This window comes from Triticum urartu, chromosome 3A, assembly GCF_056163025.1.
Source record: "Triticum urartu cultivar PI428250 chromosome 3A, HENAU_Tu73, whole genome shotgun sequence".
NCBI lineage: Eukaryota > Viridiplantae > Streptophyta > Magnoliopsida > Poales > Poaceae > Triticum > Triticum urartu.
Genome location: NC_141875.1, coordinates 546,078,016 through 546,084,245, shown reverse-complemented (window position 1 = coordinate 546,084,245; position 6,230 = coordinate 546,078,016). Strand labels below are relative to the sequence as shown.

The following is a 6,230-nucleotide window of genomic DNA, read 5'->3' as shown; positions in this document are numbered from 1 at the left end:
CTCCTCCATGGATGACTCCGACGAAGGCACGCTTCACGGCCGGTTTAGCCTGGGCAGATCGTGCACACTGAGCCGTCTCGACAAGGTCAGTGCAGATGTCCGGCTCAGGCCCGGTTCACCGATCTTGCCAATGAAGACATGTATGCCACCAAAGAGGACCCGGTACCCGTACTCAATCGAGTCGGCCTCGGGGCCCCATCCTGCATCGTCGATGTAGAGCTTGCCGCGATGACTCCTGGTCATCCGGCCCACAGCATAGCCCTTGAGTCCTTCGAAATTGCCCTCCAAGAACTTGAAACCATCGTGTGATAGCCCCACGGTGGGCGCCAACTGTCGTGGTTTTGTCATGGCAGATGTCCTCGTGAAAGGACTTAGTCGTGGAGCCATCGCGACGGGTTAGCTTGAAGGGGTTAAAGCGGACATAGGGACACAAGAGAGTTTATACTAGTTCGGCCCCTTCGATGAAGGTAAAAGCCTACATCTAGTTGTGATGGAATTGATGGGGTTTCGATGACTAGGGAGCAAACAAGCTTCGCCTAAGTCTCGAGTTGTTGTTTGTCCTTGAACCGCCGCCGGGTCGTCCCCTTATATACATGGGTGACGCCCGTCGGTTTACAGAGTCCCAACACCGGCTCATAGATGTGTCTGCTTTGGTCTCTACTTATTCCTAACTTACAATACAAGTTACATACCAATGCCGGTTTACGGCTACAGGGCTTAAACCGATTATGGGTCTTGAGCCCTTATCTACCTTCATGGGCTTTAACATACTTAGCTACAGATGAAGTTAACCCGGCCCAGATAGGCCGGTTTACGCCCAGTAGTAATATCCCCAACACATACCATACTCAAGTTGACCGGTGCAAAGCTCGTTATAAAACAGAAACTTCAAAGGCCATATATTAGGTAATATGCTGATAGGATTTAGAAAACAATGGCTGGGAAAACAAAAATATTTCGTAGTACAGAACAAGCCAACAAAAACATTTCAACACTAAAGTAAAACTGCAGCAAGCACAATGGTTACACTCCACTGTTTAGATACCTAATTGCTAATTTAGGTTATTCGGCTGATGGAACTAAACAATATATAAAGAATTTATTTTCAAGTACTCCCTCTGTAAACGGTCCAGTCCTATGAGGACATTACACATCAGTCAGAGTTCCATGGAGACGGTCTCCTTTCCTATACCTAACCTATGTATATATGCCTCCATGGAGATGGACGAAGACGACACGACCCACATCACGACAACACAGTTCTAGTTTCCTTGGTCCATCCCCTTGCTTCTCTTCAGGTCTCTACCTTGGTGTTGTCATGCTACTCCTGCATTCCAATCTAACATTTAGCTAATATAAACTCACTGCTCTCTGTACAACAGAGCAGTAATAGGGTACAGAAGAAAAACTGGAACTTCACTTACCCACTGAAGTGTGTAAAGCCCAGCTCTGAATTTTCGGTTGCACCGCTCATCATCATCCATCTCAGAGAATAGGCAAAATCTGCAACGATATGAATGGCCTTAGAATTAACTGTTGCGAGAATAAAGGATGTACATCTACAACTACAGCAGAATTAACTGTTACGGATTTTTTTGCAGGAGTGAACACGAGCTTTGTAGTTCTATGTTTATTTTATGGAGTAGTACTGGCATTATTAAAAACAATCCTGTTGGTATTATCATATTTCGGGTCTTCAAGAAACACATCTCTTCTGTGCTAGATCTAGATACGCCCCGAGCACAGTATAAGTTATTTGAAATCGTGGAAAAGCAACCTGAAAATTGTCTGAAGGCATGAAGACCAGAATTCAGAGTAAACGATTGTAAAATACCAAGAAGCACTTCATGGAATATATTTGATTACTCAGCATTAAACAACCAAACAAGAGTAGTAAAAAATGACCGAAGGATGATTTTAGCAGGCATTTTATGAAAATAATCTAGCCTCATTGTACTGAACACTGAAATGAATCATCAACTAAGAATTTTAAATTTCTGTTGAATTCCTATTGGGATTCAAATTTAGGGCAAAAGAAACCTTGCATTGTTCATCGAAGGGTAAAATTCTCAGGGCGTCTTGATTCTGGACCATTCAAATATCATGGAGGTTATACCATATCCATTCAGTAAAATCTATAACAAAAGAAATGTACGCATACATATCAGGATGAAATTCCACATATAGATCATGCTAACTAAGGCAACAAATAATATTTCAGGCTACTACCGTGTATGCTTTAATCATAGTATTTTTCACTGCAAATAATATTTGCTCTTTGTCAAAACATACGGGAATGTAAGGAAAAAGTCATACACAAGGGGAAGAGAAATGCGTCATGTAACATTCTTCAAGCCAAATAAACATTTGTAGAATCCTACAGGAGAGACTCACCATAAAATTGGTTCCATTCTTTGAATAACCACTTCATGCAAAATCCCTTACAATATATTCAGACCAATCCATCAACCAAAAAATTGTAGTGTTCTTCACCACTGGACTCTGATTCAAGAACTGAAGGGTATGTCAATTGCATATACTATCTTGCATGTTTTCACCTGTCTTTTCCCCTCCAAATGATAATTTTCTCCTTGCCAAAAGACACGAGAATGCAAGCAAAAAGGTCCTGCAGAAATAAGGTGAGAGAAATGCATCCTGTTACAGCCTTACATGTGAAGCGAAATAAGCATTTTGTAGAAAGCATATATGGTAAACTACAATCTTTAGATAATCACATTGGGCAATCCTTTACAATCAATTCAACCGACTAATCGGTCAATTCGACACCAGACAGTAAAGATAAACACAAGTTACTAAAAACTTTTGAACCATAGATGCCTTGTACTTAATCCATATAATGAGACCCACGAGGTAATGCAGAATAAAAATAGTAGCTCTATATCTTAACCAAACCACATTGCAAATATTTTCCACAAATATCACAGTGAGCAGGATAAGAACAACATGATAAAAACAGCAGCTCTGCATCTTAATCGGCAGTTCACCCCTACCTCGACTCCCTGTCCGCCGCCACCTCCTCTTGGATCTCATCGCCAGTAGCACACCGCAGTCGGCCAGCCAGCAATCAACACCAAACGCACGTTGGCGCCAAACAACGAGCTCCATGCCTTCGTCCCGCCCGTCTTCCCCAGTACTTTTTTTGCTGGTGTTCCCCAATCCTTCTTGATCATCCTCCTTGTTGCCAGAACCACCAGCAGCTCCTTGATCCTGCTGCTATGGTCCACGCTCGATCTACTCCTCGTGGTGCATGACGCCCTTATCCATGAGACAAAGGGGAAAATAAGAGAGAGGGCAGAGATAGAGTGGGGAGGAGATAGAGGCAAACCTGAACCACCTCGAATTCCCTGCTCTTGATGCTCCGTCCAGCGAGCCTTCTTCCATGGCCAACCCCGCCAGCATTCGCGCCTGCACGACCTCCTTGCTCCTGTTGTTCCGGCTGACGAGCCTCCCTCCACGCAAATCCTGCCCGCATTTGCCGCTGCACCAACCCTCGCTACTTTCCCTCGCAGGCCCGGACCTTCTTCCCAGCCCCGACCCGGGCGTCGCAAGGGGGGCAAGCGACGGGTGCGGCGGCTGTGGGAAGGGGGGGGGGGGGGGGGGGGGGGGGGAGGAGGAGGGAGGAGTGGATGGCTGCATCGGGGGCTAGGGTTGGTGCGGCTATGCCCAATCGGCTGGAAGGAGGAACACGGGGCGCGCAAGGAGAGGGTCCGATCTGGATCGACGGCGACATGGAAGAGGACCGGAGGAGGCAAGCAGAGGAGAAGGCCGGCGGTGGGATCGACGACGACATGGTAGAGGAAAGGAGGAGGCGAGTGGAGAGACAAGGCCGGTGGCTACGGGCTAGGAGAGGATCATGGGGAACTAGGGATCGAGGGAGGGGTGCGGCAGCTCGTGGGGATCGAGGGGAAGGAGAAAGATGGCTAGGGTTCGTTTGGCGGCTGGGGTGGGAGTGGGGTGAGACACAGGTGATTGGGTGCGGGCGCGCAAAGCTGATTGGGCAAAACCAGTTGCACCTCAAAACTGGTAACCCAGCCAACCAGCGTGGCGCGAGCCTATAAGTCATTGGGCAATGAAAACGACTGCTAGGTGAAAACTGAGTTTAACTGTTGAAAAGATCAGCGGTCCAGACGGACAAAAAAAGCAGATCCGACGGCCAACGAAGGACCAATCGGAGGAGCCTTCTGGAGGTGAGTTGGCTAGCCTCATTATTGTTTTAAATACATCTGCCTATGAAAAGAGCAAAATAATGTATAGCAGAAAAGTGAATGCTCGGTAGCTTGTGTTATATCTCTAGATTCCCCCACGGTTATACCAGCAAGAAAGTTTCTAAATTCAGATTTACGGGGATCACTAACACTACCCAATTGTGGAAAGTTTGCAAGCATAAGTAAAATCCTCTAAGTCCATGGTATAAGATTTTTCATAAAGATCAAACATGACAGTTGGTGAATTATGTGAAGATGAAAATTCAAACCTCCTCACAAATGAGCTAGTGAGTTGATGGTACTGGGGGCATTTGTCTGCCTCAAAGCTCACAAGATCAGCGTTACGCAAATATGCGTTAAATTCTTCTTTGATTCCCGCTCGATCCATAAAATTTTCCGAAGGCCATTCACAGGGCCGCACTGGAGCGTCCCTTGGTGGCTCCTCATCAACATCAAGCATTGCAAGCCTGGGTCCTTGCTTCCTTGAAGAACCTTCTTGGAACATTTTCCTAAACATATTTCTTTCTCTGAAAAATTTCTGAAATTTTTAATAACTTCAAACAAAAGTGAACTAACCTTAACAAAATTGATAACAACTATTCCTACAAGTGCCTAGAGCCTATATAAAGCATTAGAACTACTTGGAACCATATAAATTTGACATGCAAGCTCAAGAACATGGTCACCTAGGCAGCACAAATTTGCAATGAATAAAGCACTAGAACAAAAACTAATTGGACCAATGGAGGAGTCACATACCAAGGAACAATCTCCCCAAGCAGTTTTCTGAGAGATGCTTTGAGCAAGGAGATCGAAAATCGCAGCAAAATGAGCTAGAACTTGTGCTTGAGCTGAATATTGGTGTTTGTGGGAGGAAGAAGGAGTGTATGGGTGCAGGAATAAGTGGAGGAGGGCCACCGTGGGCCCATGAGGCAGAGGGGCGTGCCCTGGGGGGTAGGGTGCGCCCTCCACCCTCGTGGCTAGGTGGCAGCTCCCCCCGCTGTGTTTTCAGTACTAGAAATTCTCAAATATAATAGAAAAAATCATACTTCATTTTCAGGGCATTTGGAGAACTTTTATTTTCGGGGTATTTTTATATTGCACGGATAAATCAGGAAACAGACAGAAAAATACTATTTTTACTTTATTTCAACTAAATAACAGGAAGTATAAAGAGGGTACAAAAGGTTGTGCCTTCTAGTTTCATCCATCTCATGCTCATCAAAAAGAATCCACTAACAAGGTTGATCAAGTCTTGTTAACAAACTCATTCTGAATAACATGGAACCGGAGAAATTTCGAATAACACTATGTTACCTCAACGAGGATATGCACATCCCCTATAATAAGAATATCATATTTCTTCTTGACAGTAGGAAGGGGAAATTCAAAACCTCCAAATATAATCGATGAAACTTTTCCAATAGAATTGATACTATGAACTTGAGGTTGTTTCCTTGGAAAGTGTACCGTATGCTCATTACTATTAACATGAAAAGTGACATTGCCTTTGTTGCAATCAATAACAGCCCCTGCAGTATTCAGAAAAGGTCTTCCAAGAATAATAGATATACTATCGTCCTCGGGAATATCAAGAATAACAGAGTCCGTTAAAATAGTAACGTTTGCAACCATAACAGGCACATCCTCACAAATACCGACAGGTATAGCAGTTGATTTATCAGCCATTTGCAAAGATATTTCAGTAGGTGTCAACTTATTCAAGTCAAGTCTACGATATAGAGAGAGAGGCATAACACTAACACCGGCTCCAAGATCACATAAGGCAGTTTTAACATAGTTTCTTTTAATGGAGCATGGTATAGTAGGTACTCATGGATCCCCTAGTTTCTTTGGTATTCCACCTTTAAAAGTATAATTAGAAAGCATGGTGGAAATTTCAGCTTCTGGTATCTTTCTTTTATTAGTGACAATAGCATAAGGATTCATTTTGAGCATATCAGTTAATCGCATATGCAAAAAAATAGGTCTAATCATTTCAGC

At 44.1% G+C, this 6,230-nt stretch overlaps 1 long non-coding RNA gene across 7 annotated transcripts; it reads right to left on the bottom strand.

Moving 5' to 3' along the window:
- Nucleotides 1-953: 953 nt before the first annotated feature.
- LOC125544995 (uncharacterized) lies at nt 954-4,029 on the bottom strand. 7 transcript variants are annotated; one of them, XR_015619341.1, is made up of 7 exons: nt 3,356-4,029; nt 3,012-3,276; nt 2,395-2,626; nt 2,230-2,258; nt 2,046-2,135; nt 1,425-1,503; nt 954-1,327 (listed from the first exon to the last, which is right to left on the bottom strand). It is a non-coding gene; the product is annotated as an uncharacterized LOC125544995 (long non-coding RNA). The 7 variants fall into 7 exon arrangements; XR_007299869.2 differs by having other exon boundaries at nt 2,041-2,135; nt 3,356-4,027; XR_015619340.1 differs by lacking the exon at nt 2,230-2,258 and having other exon boundaries at nt 3,356-4,027.
- Between the last annotated feature and the right edge of the window lie 2,201 nt (nt 4,030-6,230).